Here is a 17,130-nt window from a genome sequence, read left to right as displayed (position 1 = left end):
TCATTATTGTAAATCTTGCAAAATAATAATACTTTACTACTTCTAAGCCTTAATATGTTAGTTATCTAGGATATATGGATAAATATATTTATATCCTCTTATATATAGTTTTAGTCATTCATATGTAATTCTCTAAGCTCCTTGGTCTATTACAAGAAACTGAAGATTGGCTTAAAAGTAATTTTCTTCTCTATTTTATAACTCTTGCAACATACCCTGTGTGTCTATTATATTTTGAAAACCTATTTTAATATGTTGGCTGTCTGTTCATTATTGATATAAACCACTTCTTGCCTTTCTACCTCACTCAGGGGATCTCAGATCTTAGTTTGGGAACAGTATTTTGCTGGGCTAGCTTCATGTGTGATCATGTCACTATTTAAAAATATATTTGCTAGTACAGTCTTATGTACAGCTGTCTTCAAGAGCTAGCCAACAGCTATCTCATCAGAATGGGTTTTCCATCTTCTTCTAATGCCTTTTTTTCTTCCTTCCATGCAATAGGTATATTGATCTTGAGGCGAGGACTCACCCCTCACCTGGAGAAATAGTTAGGAAAGCAATATGTGAAACCAAAGTCACGAATCTGACAAGAAATGTTCTTAAGGTAAGTAAGAACATGGGGTTGCATTTTTACGACGTGTTAGAAAAATTGTCCTAAAAAAATCTAGCTCTGGAAGCCAGCCATTTTTCACTTTGTGGGGAGCGTGTCATGCAAAAGATCTGATTTTAGGAAATCACACAATGACCTATGTTGTTCTGGATGTCAACTGAGGAACATGTACCCCGCTTCAGTCTAAGAAAGAATGTTAAATTAAGGCAGCCACTTTCTCTGGGCCAAATTACATTCTTTATAATCTCCCAAGTGTTATATTTAATTTACATTTGAAATAGAAAAGATGTGAACATAGACTTTGGCTCACAAATTATGTCAGCTTTCTGAATTCAGGGGAATGTGCTTATTGAAGCAGATGTTTTTAAATTTTTATTACTAAAATTTCCACAAATGTAAATCATTTTAAAATACGTGATTTAAGAGTTTGATAACCTGAAAATAACCACCCAGCAAAGTTTTGGTATCTTTCCTCAGCATTTCTGATCACATATTTTCAAGAAAGCATTGAAATTTTTATCAAAGCTTCTCATGTAGATAATCTCTTAAAAGTTCAAATCTCTTCTAGAGTGTCAGAAAGATATTTTTTGACTTCAATTTAAATGGTATTCTGTGCTCTTTACAAGCCCCTAAATATTTGATAACTCTGAAAGATGCAAGTGGAAATTTTGATATGAATTGAATTCCACCTGTTGATAAAGTTGGAGATAATTGACATCTTTATTATATCGAATCTTCCTATCCATTACAAGGTCATCTCTCCACTATTTAAATGTCCTTTGCTTTTGTCGCTTTGTGCCCTGTCATTTTCAGCATAGAGAACCTACGTGTACTTTGTTAGATTTGTATCTAATTATTTCTCTCTTTTGAAATAATTGTAAATAATCTTGTATTTTTAATTGCATTTTCCACATATTCATTGCTAGCATATAAAAATATGATTGATTTTTGTGTGTTGGTTTTGTATCCTATGATCTTGCTAAACTAATCTATTAGTTCTAGCAGTTTTTAAAAGATTGCCTGGCAATTTCTGCATATACAATTATGTCTTTTGAAATAGAAACAGTTAAATTTTTTTTAATTCAAACTAGCAATAGTTTGAATGCATCCCCCAAAGTTTTGTGTTGGAAACTTAATCCCCTAAATGCATCCCCCAAAGTTTTTGTGTTGGAACCTTTAAGAAGTGATTAGGTCATGAGGGCTCTGAATGGATTAATGAATGATGTATTGTAGGAATGACTTAATTATCTCAGGAGTGGGTTCTGGATAAAAAGGATGAGTTTGGCCCCTTCATATAATCCTTCCCCCATCCTTCTTTCTCTCTTGCACCCTTGCCCTTCTGCCTTCTGCCATGTGTTGATGCAGCAGGAAGGCCCTCACCAGATGCGGGTCCCTGCACCTTGAACTTCTGAGCCTCCAAAACTGTAAGAAATAAACAATTTTCTTAATAAATTATCCAGTCTGTGGCATTCTGTTATAGCAACACAGAATTAACTAAAAATAATTTCAGTGCCTTTATTTCCACCGTGTGCCTTATTGCACTGCACCAGTGAGAACTTACACAGCACTATGTGGAATAAGAGTGATGATAGCAAACATCTTTGCCTGGTCCTGATCTTAGGGGGAACTAATTCAGGTTCTCACCATTAAGTGTAATGCTAGCTTTTGTGTTTTCTGTAAATGATCTTTATCAATTTGAGGATAATTCCCCTGTGTTTCTTATTTTTGGAGAGATTCTTCAAAATTATAAATAGATGTTGAATTTTATCATAGATTTGATCTTCATCAACTGATATGATCATGTGATTATCCTGTTAATGTGGTAGATTATATTGACTTATTTTCAAATATTTAAAAACATTGCATACCTGGAATAAATCCCACTTGGATATGGTGCATAATTCTTTTTTACGTAAGAATTACATAATTATATAATAAGAAATACATAGTAAGAATTATGCAATTATGTAATTCTTATGTAAAAAAGAATTATGCATTCAAGTTGCTAATATTTTGTTTAGAAATGTTATGTCTAAGTTCATGTGAGATATTGATCTATAGTTTTTCTCTTGTAGTCTCTTTAGTTGTATTATCTTGGCCTCATAAAATGAGCTGGAAAGATGCTGTAAAGAATTTCTAATTTTTGGAAGATGCTATATAGAATCAGCGTGAGCCTTCTTTAAATGTTTGGGAGAACTCTAATATTGGAGTGACTTGGATTTTGGTCATAAAACCTTGATTCTTTTCTATCTACATTCTGTCCTTAGGAAATTTAATTTTAGTCTGTTTTAAAATATGTTTCACCTGCCAATAAATCTCAAATTTATATCCCCAGCTCCATTCCATTGCACTTAGAATAAATCAAACCTTCCTAGCCATAGCATATCAAATTCCTAACTGGCCTCATTTTTAACCAATTCTTAAATTAGGTCCCTGTTTGTCTGCTAGGGTTGCGTAACGAATGACCACAGGCTGAGTGACTGAAACACCAGAAATTTATTTTCTCACAGTTCTGAGACAGGCTAGAAGTCCAAGATGAGGGTGCCAGCAGGGTTGGTTTTTGGTTCTGGTGAGGTCTTCCTTTCTGCTTTGCATATGGCCTCCTTCTCACCGTGTCCTCACATGGTCTTTTCTCTGTGCATGGAGAGAGAGAGAGAGAGATAGATAGAGAGAGAGAGAGAGATCTGGTGTCTCTTCTTATAAGAACATTCATCGTATCAGCTTAGTGCCCTGCTGTTAGTCTTCATTTAATCTTAATTACCACTTTAAAGGCCATATCTCTCATGCAGTAACAGTGGGGGTTAGGGCTTCAACATATACATTTTTAAGAAACACAGTTTAGTGCCTAGCAGTACCTAATCTTACTTCCTAGAGTCTACATACCTTGATTTTCTTCTCTAAATCAAGGTCACCCAGCTTATTCCTATCTTGGGAGCTTTATGATTACAATTCCTGAAGTAGTTTTTCCCTAAATCAACATGTTTGGATCACTTTTATTACATCTCAGCTCAAATGGAATCTCTCTAGTGAGTGTCATGCCCTGACAACCCAATCCAAAGTCTTCTCCACATCTTGGTCATTGTTTTCTATCCCATTGCCTTGTTTAATTTACCTTATGTAACTTACTGCTGTCTAAATAATCTTTTTCACTTCTGTATTCTGGGTCTCTTGTCCAGTTTCTGGGACATGGTAAAGGATAAAAAATAATTGATAAAGTTTAAGTGAATGGGTTTGGTTTAATCAATGTAGGTAGATTACATGGGACCTATTCACTGTATGGATTTCAGTGTGCTTGGTGGTCTTATGAAATCCCTAGAAATGATCCATGAACAAGAACCTCTGGCTTATATTTATATTTTCAAGAAAATTAATAAAAATAACTCTATAATTTGTTGATTACAGAGAACACATTTAATGACTTTAAATTCCTATTTCCTAGGGTTCAGGTGGAAAAATGATAACAATACTAACCATCTTAACTTCCTCTAGTTTCCCAGATCAGAAATGAGGACAAATAGCATGACTTCATTCTTTGGATTCTTCCTTTCTAATTTATCATCCAGAAAGTGCAAAGGACAATGGATATTCATCTCCCCATGTATACAATCTAAACAGTGCATGTGAAAAGAGAAAGAAAATATATACATGTACCACATTATTTTCAAAAAGAAATTGTATTCCTTACCCACACAGTGTTCTCCATTGTGAATTTTATGGTAAACCATCCATGCACCTGAACATAATTAGCTTTGTTAGTACTTTACTTATATTTAGCTTCCCTTTACCTGCAAAATAGTTGTTAATGGATGAAGTTTGTTCTAAGTGAGGTAATAGGGCTTCAATCTTTGAATAAAATAGGGATTTATAGGAAATTAGATATCCAAAGGAGAATAATTGAGTCTCAACCTAAACCTAATACTTCATTTAAAAATGCATTCAAAGTGTATTGTAGATTTAAATATAAAGTGTAAAACTAAAAAACTTTAGCATAAAGCAAAGAAAAACTTTAGGGAGTAGGGCTAGATGCGAAGTTTTTAGATATAACACCAAAAGCACTACTCATAAGAGAATATAATTACTATATTGGACTTCATAAAAATTAAAAACTTTTTCTCTGCAAAAGATATTAAGAGAATGAAAAGTTAATCTCAAGTTAATCTACAGACTAGAGGAAAATATTTGCAAATCACAAGATTCAACATAGGACGTCTACTTAGAATGTATAAAGAACTCTCAAACGGAACATTAAAAGAAGACTGGTCTGGGGCCAGGCGCGGTGGTTCACGCCTGTAATCCCAGCACTTTGGGAGGCCGAGGCGGGTGGATCACGAGGTCAAGAGATCGAGACCATCCTGGTCAGCATGGTGAAACCCCGTCTCTACTAAAAATACAAAAAATCAGCTGGACACGGTGGTGCATGCCTGTAATCCCAGCTACTCAGGAGGCTGAGTCAGGAGAATTGCCTGAACCCAGGAGGCGGAGGTTGCGGTGAGCCGAGATCGCGCCATTGCACTCCAGCCTGGGTAACAAGAGCGAAACTCTGTCTCAAAAAAAAAAAAAAAAAAAAAAAAAAAAAGAAGGCTGTTCTGAAGATAGTGAATTATCTTAATTGATTGTTCACAGTTCATTTCTTACTCTTTGTTCTACTCTTTCCCTCCTTCTCACTACTGCACCTGACAAATTAAAAAAAAAATTAAATTAGAGAATTTATAATCAAAATGAACAAAAGGTTTTTAACTGGGGAGAGATGATATCTCATTTTAGTTTTGATTTGCTTTTCTCGATAATCGTTGATGCTGAATGCCTTTTTATATGCCTGTTTGACATTTACATGTCTTCTTTTGAGCTATGTCTATTCAAATCTTTTGCCCATTTCTAAAATCAAATTATTAGATTTATTTTCCAGTAAAATTGTTTGAGCTCCTTATATATTCTAATTACTAATCCCTCATCAGATGCGTAGTTTTCAAATAATTTCTCCCACTCTGCACATTGAATCTTCACTTCGTTTATTGTTCCCTTCATTCTGCAGAAGGCTTTTTAACTTGATGTGACCCCACCTCTCCATATCCAAAAGACAGGCAATAACAAATGCTGGTGAGGATGTGGAAAAAAGGGAACCCTTGTACACTGTTTGTGGGAATATAAATTAGTATAGGCACTCTGAAGAATAGTTTGGAGGTTCCTCAAAAAACTAAAAATAGAGGAACCATATGACTCAGCAATCCTATTCCTAGGTATATGCCCAAAAGAAGGGAAATCAATGTATCGAAGCTATACCAGCACTCCCATGTTTGCTGAAACACTGTTCATAATAGCCAAGATTTGGAAGTGATCTAAGTGTCCATCGATAGATGAATGGATAAATAAAGTGTGATACTTATACACAATGGAGTATTATTTAGCCATGGAAAAGCATGAGATCTTGTCATTTACAACAACATGGATGGAACTGGAGATCATTATAGTAAGTGAAATAAGCTAGGCATAGAAAGACAAACATCACATGTTCTCAGTTATTTGTGGGAGCTAAAATTTAAAATGATTGAAGTCATAAACATAGAGTATAGAGGATGGTTACCAGATCCTGGCAGTCCCTGAATATTGCAAGGAAGAGTCTTGGATACGACAGAGCCTTCAGTGGCATATGCTGAGTTCTTAGCACAAATGACTGGAAAATGGTGTCAGTTAAGACAGCTGATTTGAGCTGCTGAACGCCTGCTCCTTTATGGTTAAAGAGTCTTCCAGTGACAACTGATCATGGAACAGTGTACTTGTTTGTTTCCTTACCTGGTTAGATGCAGTCTTTACTTTTTTGTTTATTAAGCAAAACATCTTACCCTTGTGGTTAGATGCAGTCTTTGTTTTGTTTTGTTTTTGTTTATTAAGTAAAACATCTCACCTTGTGGGCAAAGGGTCTTACGAAATACAAAATGAAAACTTTTTCTAAAGTGGAGTTAGTTATGTCAAGTGCTCTATAAATGTAAAAATGGCATATTTTGGGGTATTGGTTTCTAAACCCTAACAAACTCTTCCTAGTTTTTATGATAGCTGCAAAGGACAAGGACTGGGAGAAGGTCAGAGAAATCCTGCTTCTGCAGTCTTCTCAAGTGTCAAGGTGACATATTTTGAAGTAGTGTGTCCTGAACCCCCATCATTAATCAATAAAGATAAACCTAATTTCCAAAGTAAATTTATGACTAGAATAAACTGATCCTTTTTGAGTTTTTTACATTTCCTTTATACAGTTTAGATAGAATGTCCAGATGTTTGTGGCAAAGTTAATCAAATAAGAATGAGACAAAACCAAAGGGAACTGATGGAATACTTGAAAAAGGCAATTAGAGAAAAATACGCTATTTTCAGTCATAAAATATTAACACCTTTAAATGACCCCTCATGTGTCAGATGATGGGTTAAGGCCTTGTATACTATTCATTCAACCCTTACAGCAGCCTCAAGAAGCCATGATTATTATTACCATTTTATAGATTAGAAAACCGTCTTAGAGAGGTTACATATATATATAGAATTTTTTCAGAGTTTGTAAATGGTGAAGTCAGGACTAGAATCCAAATCCCTCTGCCTGATTCTCCTAAAGTGACACTATGATAAGAAGTTTCTCTGGACAAGGTCAAGAAACAAGGGCTAAGTATTTAAAATATTTTGGCACGCAGTGAGCCTGTGGGTTTAGGTAAGGGTAAAAATAGTATCATTCTCATTTTATCTTGATAAGTCTTTAGGTTATGGAAGCTTTAAATATAAATTATTTGGGATTCAGTGGTATTGTGTTTCCTCATTTAAAAAAAAGGATTGAATTTCAAGCCAAGGGATTTCTGGAAAGAGTTATGCATGAGAGACAGCGGTAGTACTCTGGAGGTCCCACCATATTGGGACCAGTCCTAATTGGCGGAAAGAAAGGGAAAAATTCATAATGAATATAATAACAGGGAGAGATGGAACAAAAAGGGCTCCATTCGCTTCTCTTTCTAATCAAGGGCCCTGATAAAAGACACACAGACACACAGCAAGAGCATTCCAAGATTGAATCATAGGATCCAACTTTATTTCCAAAGCTGCTGTTTTTTAAAACGTAGGTTCAGAAAAACAAGCAACCAACAATCAAACACATTCTCTCATCTTGGGCCAAATTTTGAGCCAAACTAAAACAGAATATTTTCTAGAAGCTTATTAAATATTTGGCACCATTAAGCAATCTCTTATTTGCTATAAAATTATTCTTAAGCTCTCATAGCTTCAATGATACTAACAGGTTTAAGTAAAGAGACAAATATGGGGAGAAATGTTAATGATAACTATTCAAATGGACTCATGTGAAACACAAGGGCAGGACTACTTCAATCACTCCTTTTTATATTATTACAGGTGCCCACTTTGATGACTTTTTGTACTAGTGCCTTTGATCTCCATCATAGAAAACGCTCTGCTCCATTTCCAAAGAGATTGTCATGTGTGTTATTTGCCATTCACTGGCCTTTAGATCAAACCAGCAACAGACCTCGCAGATAGAATTCCACCATTGGCTATTCACAAGGAGGTAAATTGTAGGTCTTTTGAATCATTTTCAAATATTTTTTTAAACAGAGCAGTTTACCAAAATAAATAAATAAATAAAAAATAAATAAATAAATGTTAACTAATATTGCCATCTGCTCTGGTCTCTAATAAGGTTTTGAGCCTGGGCTTTTATCATAAGGTGTTTTGCCAAAGTCCTTTTATTTTCAGCTATTTTAAGGAAAAAACAAGCCTGGGTAGACTGTGCAATAAATATTTCTAAATGTTAGCTTTACGTCTTTGCTGCTGTTGCTAGTAACACTCCTAACTGCAATTCAAACCTTAATTTTAGATAAGGATGAGCTGCTGAGCCATGATCAACTAAAGGAGACTGAATTTTCCATGGGAATTTTCCTACTGGCAGAAATTTTTCATCTTGGGGCCAGTAAGACACCTATTTTTGAGGCAAAGAGAAGGCATTTTGCCTTTATGGGGAGCAGAATGAATGTAGCTGGTCCTTCAAAGGACTGAAAGTATGGCTCATTAGCGCTGTTTTAATAATCTGGGGCTAAATTAAGGAAAGCAGTGCACAGAGTGGAATAAACTGGGACTGTAGTCAGAGGTCAAGGGACAAAAGCCAAAAGTTGCCATTTAGTAGTTAACCTTGGGTACGTCAATTCAAACTTCACAGTCTGTTCCTTTATCCGAGACTAACAACATGGGCTTACCTCAATGAACAGTTGATTTAATGCTTACGAAAATCATTTGTAAGCGGTAAAGTCCTGCACAGATATTGAATAAAATAATACCTGAGCCACAAGGCCCAGTTCTAGGAAATGTGAGAGAATATGAATTATAAGGGGTTAATAAATAATGCAATATGGAAAAATGAAATGCTCATTTATATTAGTTTTCTACTGTCACATAACAAATTACCAAACTTTATGACTTAAAACAAGACACATTCATTATCTCACAGGTTCTGCAAGTCAGGGGTCCCGGGTGGCCTAGCTGGGTCCTTTGGAAAGAATCAAGATGTCTACCAGATTGAAAAAATATATAAAAAAAAGGAAATTCTGCCATTCACAACAACATGGATGAAACTTGAGGGCATTATGCTTAGGGAAATAAGTCAAGCACAGAAAGATAAATACCATATGATCTTACTTATATGTTAAATCTAAAAAAAATCAAACTCAAAGAAACAGAAAGTAGAATAGTGGTTGCCAGGCGATGGGGATGGGGGAAATGAGGAGACGTCAGTCACAGAGTACAAACTTTCTGATATAAACTAAGTTCTACAGACCTAATGTATAGCATGCTAACTATAGTTAATGCTGTATCCTATACTTAAAATTTGCTAAAAGTGTAGATCTTAAGTGTTCTTCACACACACACATACATACACACGCACACACACAAACACACTAACTATGTGAAGTGATGGATGTGTTATTTTGAATATATGTTTCCACCAAATCTCATGTTGAATTGTGATCCTCAGTGCTGGAGGTGTCTGGTGCTGTCCTTATGATAGCGAGTGAGTGAGTGAGTTCTCATTTCTCATGAGATCGGGTTGTTTGAAGGCGTGTGGTATCTTCCCCTATGCACTGTCTCTCTTGCTCCTGCTCTGGCCATGCGATGTGCCTGTTTCAACTTTGCCTTCAGTCTTGAGTAAAATCTCCCTGAGGCCTCCCCAGAAGCTGAGCAGACCTTTCACAACAAGGCAGGTCATTCCTTCAAAGCCAGCAACAGAGAAAGTCTCCAGCATGAGCCTGCTAGCAGGGCAGCTTTATATAATGCAATATAATTATAGGAGGGACATCAGCACATTTATCATATGAATGACATAATTGCAGGAGTGACAGCCTATTACCTTTGCAATTTTATTGGTTAGAGGCTAGTCTTAGATCCTGCCTAAACTCAAGGGAAGCAGATTTCACAAAGGCATGAATGCCTGGATGCAGGGATCACGGGGGTTTCCTTAGAGTCTGTATACCCGCTATTCATTATTAGGTCTCTGGAAGTTAAATATACATATCAGAGTAATTTTTTTTTCAATTCATTAAACACAGGTTTTAGGTATCTTCCACATCTCTGCAAAATATAAAACATACACAGTATTTTATTTATTTACCCAAACTGGGTATCTGGCCCAGATTATTCTCCTCTAAAGCACGATGAAGTTTCTTTTAGTTTCAGTGAAGTTGGGTAGTCAGAGTGAGTGCTGTTCTCTGGGTGAGCTATCTTGGGATTGCTCTTCTGTGTCTACTCTGCTACTCTCCATCTTGCTCTGTAACCTGGAAGGCTGACCTGTACAAACCCCATTAAGTCTCCAATGGGACCCTACAGTTGAAGAGAGAAAAGTGAGGTCACTTTGTCTAACCCCACTACCCTCTCTGTGAGGTCAACTAAGGCTGCCTGTGTTCCTCTCCTGAGCTTTATCCTCTTTTTATGGCAGTTTCTCTACAGGAGTCTCTCCTGCCAGGATCCAGTAACATCTCTCTTCCCTTGTGTGTGTTTAGGCCTAGGAATAACAACAATTTTGGCATTTTTAGCACTAGGCTACCACTGGGTTTTAGTTTTTGCCTCTGTTTTTTGATTTCTCTGAACTCTAACCATAATTTTGCTAATAGTTTCTTTATTAAATCTTCCTCAAGTCCATTGAATGTGGCCTTTTTTTTTTTTCTTGCTGGGACACTTGACGGACATGCCATCCAAAGAGTTAATGTTCTATGAGCACAGCAGTTTGTTAATAAGGTATAATCAAAATGCGGTTGTTGAATGAATGAAGAAAAGAATGAGTCTTTGCCAGCAATTGTGACCTTTTCCCCATTTGATAATTCATTGTGTTTTGAGGGACTTCCTTTGCCTTGCACAGTTCTGGTAACGAGAGCCAATGTGATGATCCATATTTCCTGGAAATGGTTCCCACAGGTCTGGGATGATACATATTGTTTATTCTGAAGTGAATAAGAGCATTGGTTTTCTTCTTTCTCTCTTACTCTTAGCCAAAAGATATGTGTGGGGTCAAAAGCAGCAAAATGGATACATTTGCAATAGGATCTCAGAGTTAATTTCTGAATTTAGTTATGTCTTAATATACATCTGTGGTAGAAAAAGCCACAATGCAGAAACAAATATTACAATACTAAAGGAGAGTTACTGCAACATAATGGAAAAAGATAAAATAAGTACGAATATTGGATAAAGCTATGATTTTAAAAAATAGGCACTCTATCAGGAAAATCTAAGTAAAAACATGTGAGATCATGGAACAAACACTCAAGAAAGTGTAAAGTGTTTGATTTTTAAAGATAACCAAAAAGATATTTGGCTGGGTATCCCATATTGCATGTGGACAACTGGGAATATATATGAGATTAAACCAATAATTTTGAAATCTTGGTGTGTCTGGTTTATAGGACTATTTCATTTTGTCCTGGTATCAATATTTGGTCATGGCTGTCTGATCAATAAGATATCATTGATATGTCTCAACCATTTGTTTTAATCACACAGACATAAGTTATCATGGCTTCCAATAGGAAATAAGCAACTGCCAGACTTCTGGACTTTGTCTTCATTCCTTTCTCTTATTAGTTTTGACATTACAGACACAAGATATCTTGGATGGACCAAGGACTTTGGAGTATGAATACCATTCCTAGACATAGAGTCATTTTGTTTGTTTGTTTGCCAGCTCATGGGACCCATAGAATTCCTCTCGGTTAGTCTACTTCCTGTTCTACTGTAAAAGTAGGACACAGCATGTCATGCCTGAAAATCTACTCCTCGGAGTTTTAAAAGGGTAAGATCCCAACTCGGATACTATTCATAGGCATCCTTACTTTTAAGCTGTACTTTGTACACTTGGTTTTATGTAATTTTCAATGAAGAAAATGCATTTGCCTACTTACTTCTATGAAAACTCAGTTACTTATAATATTACACATGCACAGAATGTTCTACTTATGAACATGTTCAGAAGACTTCTACTAATATTTTATTCCCATTTTTGAAATCTTGGTGGAAATCACAGGTTCTGGGAGCAGTTGTGTCAGAGATGCAATAGATACAGTGTTGGACCCATGGGCTAGAGACTTGTGTTCCAAACCTAGCTCTGCCACCAATTGACTGCAGAGCATTGATCACTTTACCTCTCTGGGCTTCATTCTCTTCTTCTGAACATACAAAAATAAAAGATTTGCATGCATAATTACTGTGATCCATATAGTTTTAACATTCTCTAATGCATACCCTAGTTGCTCAAAATACATATGAAACTTCTGCGTTAACCTAGTTTGAAATATTTATTGAACATTTACTTTATTCAGAGATAGGGATGGGTAATACACACAGAATAAAATAGCATAGTTATTGAGCTTTGTTTTTTCTTTAATGCACACTCTATAAACATGATCACCACTTTTTAGGAACTTACATGATTGGTTAAGGAGAAAGGGCATGTTCAAAAATAAACCCGATGCTTGACAGGGACTAAAAAGGGAGGCCAGGATTATAATCCAAAGCCATAAAACTATTTTTGCATCTAGGAATCTATGGTAAGAAATGCAATAATAGCTAATATGTAATTTTTTTCTCTGTGTCAGACCCAGGCCAAGTGCTTCTCATAGCTTAAAACAATGTTATTAAGTGAATACTATTCTTTACTCCATTCTACAGACTACAAAAGAGTGTCACAGGCATTAGTCAATTTATTTGGGATGGAATCAAGATGCTAATTCAGGCTGCTCTCTGATAGTGAATTCACTTCTTTTTAGATTTAATAAAGATACTTGATGTATTCCTTAAAAAGTGAAATAGTTTTTAACAAGTGACATCTATGAAAACTTTAGACAGTCTATATTTTAGGTCCTTACAGTGTTTTCCAAATATTTTTTGTCCCATGACCACCTGCATGAGAATCACTCAAGTGAACTTGTTAAAAATATAGATTCTTGGGTCCTTCCCCTGACTTATTAAACCAAAATTCTGAGATTGGGTAGGAAAATCTGGATTTTTAATAATCTTTTTTGTTTATTCTGATGTATGTTAAAGTGGAGCACAAATTCTAAAGGGAAAGATCAGATTTCAATAGGTGAATAAGTTGGACAACAATTGTAGATGGACAGAATATAGACAAAGGTATGGCCGCTGAAAATATGCCATGCTGGGGATTTGAAAGCAAAAGTTTGGCTGGGGTGTAGGGTGCATATAAGGAAGTAGCAAGATACAAGCCTTGAAAAAGTGCAGGTCAGTCTTCATTGAGCCTCGAGTAAAGTAGTCAGGGCTTTGAGCTTTCTAGACTTTATTTGAACGGAACTATTTGGTGTTTGAGGGTAGGAAAATAGCCTATTAAAGTAGAATTTAGGGCCAGGCACGGTGGCTCACACCTATAATCCCAGCACTTTGGGAGGTTGAGGTGGGTGGATCATGAGGTCAGGAGTTCAAGACGAGCCTAGCTAACATGGTGAAATCCCATCTCTACTAAAAATACAAAAATTAGCTGGCCATGGTGGTGGGTACCTGTAATCCCAATTACTCGGGAAGCTGAGGCAGGAGAATCACTTGAAACGGGAAGGTGGAGGTCGTAGTGAGCAGAGATCACCCCACTGCACTCCAGCCTGGGCGAAAGAGCGAAACTCCATCTTGAAAGAAAGGAAGGAAGGAAGGAGAATTTAGGCAATCTTGTCTTGTAGCCATTAAGATGTTTGATAATTGAGCCTTTTACTTAATGCATGGATTAATTAATGTATGAAATATTATTTAATGATATTGAGTACCCGGCGATGAAAATATGAAAGTAAAATACATTGTGGGAAAACAAAATAAAGCAAAATTGCTTATAGACATTTCCTGGGTATAGATATTGAGAGAGGAGTCCAAAAGATAAGAGCTTGGGTATCTGAGTGTCTGGACCAATGGAGCATCAGTAGCAGGAAGAGGTGAATCTGGAGGAGACACTGGCTTAATGTCAGGTGGTAGAGAATTCATTTTTAGAAGTGTCTGTGGCACCAGCAAGGCACTCGGATCTTCAGGTCTTTAGGCAATTGGGAATTCAAGACTGAACTAAAGGTGAAATGTCACAGCCTGAGGCATAGATTTAGATGTGCTGGTGCTGCTCATGGAAGGAGAACATTGAAGGTCAAGGAGCGAATGAAAACACTTAGAGAATTACAGAAACAACAAGGCAGCACCTGGGGAATTGATATTGTGGAGAAGAGATTCAGAAAAAAAAACGGACACTATTCACAGTAAGAGCCAGACAAACTTAGAGCCTGAAGTGGCTCTGATATATTCTCATCTTAAATAGGGAAATATGTGCATAAACATCTTAAAATATTACCAGTGGCCAGCATTATTTGTATTTCTGGAAAATTTATGGTTTAAATTAAGGTCAAAGAATTTCCTGCTCTGGTGGTTATAAAGAAAGAAATTGACATTATATGTCTTAGTAATCACTCTTTAGATTACAGATCTATAGATCTTTAGATTCTCTACTGAATAATAAATTAAGTGTCATTTAAACAAACCTAGTGAGCAAAGCTCCTATCTCATTAAAATTATTCGATTCCCAGAGTGCCAGTCACAGTACTCTCAACCTAAATTGTTCTCAGCGCTTTATGACTGGTGGTAAAAGCCTCTGCCTGAGTCAGGCACTACTTGAGAACAACTATAAAGCTTTCAAAATAAAGTTGTGTTTTTCTGCATCATGAAAAGTTCTTCTCTGAAAATACCGTATTGCTGAGAACTTCCTTAAATGTGTTCTCAAGTTCAATCTGAAAGCAGAACAAGGCAAAAATGTGTGTGTGTGTAAAATATATATGTGTATATATACACATATATATACATGTATGTGTATATATATATGTGTGTGTATATATGTTGATACATATGTATATCAAAAGCAAAAGGGAAGTCAAATTGATAGAAATATCAGAAAGGTCAAGCTCAGATGGCTCCAGCTTTTGGTGAGGATTTAGTGAGGTCTTTTTCATTAAAAACAGTTTCCTTTCACTGACTGTGCCTCTGGGCACACAAAAGCATCCTCCCATGCAATGGTGAGTTAGTGTGTTTGTGCATGGGGGTAAGGCTGCCTTTGATAAATATAAAACCCCATCATTATCTCATTTTGGTATCTTCTGAGATTTTCCTAAACAGATGTCATGGAAAATTCATTGAGAAAGAATATAACTTGTTACCAAAGTAACCCACAGATTTTATCTTTCTCTCTTTTGCCTTAAAAGTTCAAAGTTTGGAGAAAACGACTTAATTGAGATAACTTTAACAAGAAAAAGAACAGAAGGATAATTCGTGTGGCACTGACTGGGTAGTATTAACTGAACTGTGTTGGATGGAAATTTAAATGCCCTAAATGCCCTGTGATAGTGTTTGGCACTTTAAAAGTATTCCATTTTCTTAAAGTCTTCATCATTCTCATTTTGATTGTTGCTACTCTTCGTGTATTAAGAAAATGCGACTATGAACAGAACAGTAACTTTGGGTTTATTTTCCAAATAATGGCCTGACTTTTCTATGAGCTGTTTGCAGGCTTGATACCAAAAAGGATGCATTTGCAAACAGTGAATTGAGTTCAGTGCTATGACAAAGGGCAAAGAGATTGTTATTTGTCTATTACAGAATCAAATCTTTGACTTTGATCATCATTTAAATGCTTATTGAATTTGTTACTAAAATAAGGAAGTATTTCTAAAGGTCCATATCCTGGAAAATAGTTTAGGGTAAAGCTAAATAAATGCCTTAACTACTATCCATCTATTATAATGGTTAAAACAAAGATAATACTAATGAACGGTGAGGACGTGATGCAATAGGAACTCTCATAAATTGCTCATGGGAATGCAAAATGGTGCAGTCACTTTGGAAAATGTGCTGGCAATTTCTTATAGAATCAAACATACATTTACCTATGACCCAGCAATTTTACTGTTTGGTATTTATGCCCCCACCAAAAAAAAAAGAAAATTTAGTAAAAACCTGTACATGAATAGTTGCAGCAACTGTACTCATTATTGATAAAACCTGGAAAAAATCCAAATGTTTTTCAATTGTTGAATGGAGAAACAAACCATGGTATATCCATGCAATTAAATTAATTGACCAAATAATAGAGATGAATCCCAAATGCTTTCTTCTAAGTTAAAAAAACAAACAAACAAACAAAAACAAAGAAAACAGACCCAAGAGGCTACATATATACTGAATGATTCAATTTATATGACATTCTGGAAATGGCAAAAAATGATGAGGAAAAAGAACAGATCAATGGTTGCCTGGGGTTTGGAATGGAGGAAGAGTTGGCTGAAAAAGGAGAGTGTGTGGGAATTTTGGGAGTGCTGAAACCATTGTGAATCAAACCCCATGGATCTGTACACCACAAAGAGTGAATTTTGCTATATGTAAATTTTAAAATAAAGAAAGATATATAAATAGAGACACCAAAAATTTCTTCCGCAATATTTTATTTTGTAACTGGAATTGAAATCCAGTAAAATAGCTATAACTAATGTGTACAATCATTTTTAAGAACACTGAGAAGAAGTTGATGCTAGGTTTTGAGCTCCTGACCTTGGGTGATCCACCCACCTCGGACTCCCAAAGTGCTGGGATTACAGGTGTGTGCCACCACAACTGGCCTATCGGGAGTATGTTATTCTGCCTCCAATTCATTAACAATCGTCACTGTTTGGGATAACCTATAGGCTTTGTTGAAGTCTTAATCCTAATCCAAGAAAAAGTTGAAAATAATGTCTGGACGTTGACTGGCTTCATGAAGGTCTTTTATGCTGCATGGAATATGTTAAGACACTTTCCATGTAGATCACCCTTTAAAAAAGTAAGCAAGTCGATGGATGACAGAATACAAACAACCTAAAGTTAGTTATCTATTCTTGCACCCTTCCCAGGCAGCTCATCCTAAGTAACTCACCACTAAAGCAAAATCACTGGCCTCCACTTCCATTTTGTCCTTATTTAAT

The 17,130-nt window shown here is 36.0% G+C and overlaps 1 long non-coding RNA gene across 1 annotated transcript in view; it reads left to right on the top strand.

Moving 5' to 3' along the window:
- The first annotated feature begins 410 nt into the window (after positions 1–410).
- LOC105718181 (uncharacterized) overlaps positions 411–17,130 on the top strand; it is a 53,701-nt gene continuing 36,981 nt past the window's right edge. The window contains exons 1-2 of the long non-coding RNA XR_001107699.3: positions 411–607; positions 1,979–2,037. This is a non-coding gene — a long non-coding RNA (uncharacterized LOC105718181). The remainder of the gene's footprint in view (positions 608–1,978; positions 2,038–17,130) is intronic.

Source organism: Aotus nancymaae, unplaced genomic scaffold (genome assembly GCF_030222135.1).
Source record: "Aotus nancymaae isolate 86718 unplaced genomic scaffold, 86718_ANA_hifiasm-v0.15.2.pri h1tg000089l, whole genome shotgun sequence".
NCBI lineage: Eukaryota > Metazoa > Chordata > Mammalia > Primates > Aotidae > Aotus > Aotus nancymaae.
The sequence above is the reverse complement of the archived record's forward strand: the minus strand, read 5'-3'. Positions and strand labels throughout refer to the sequence as shown.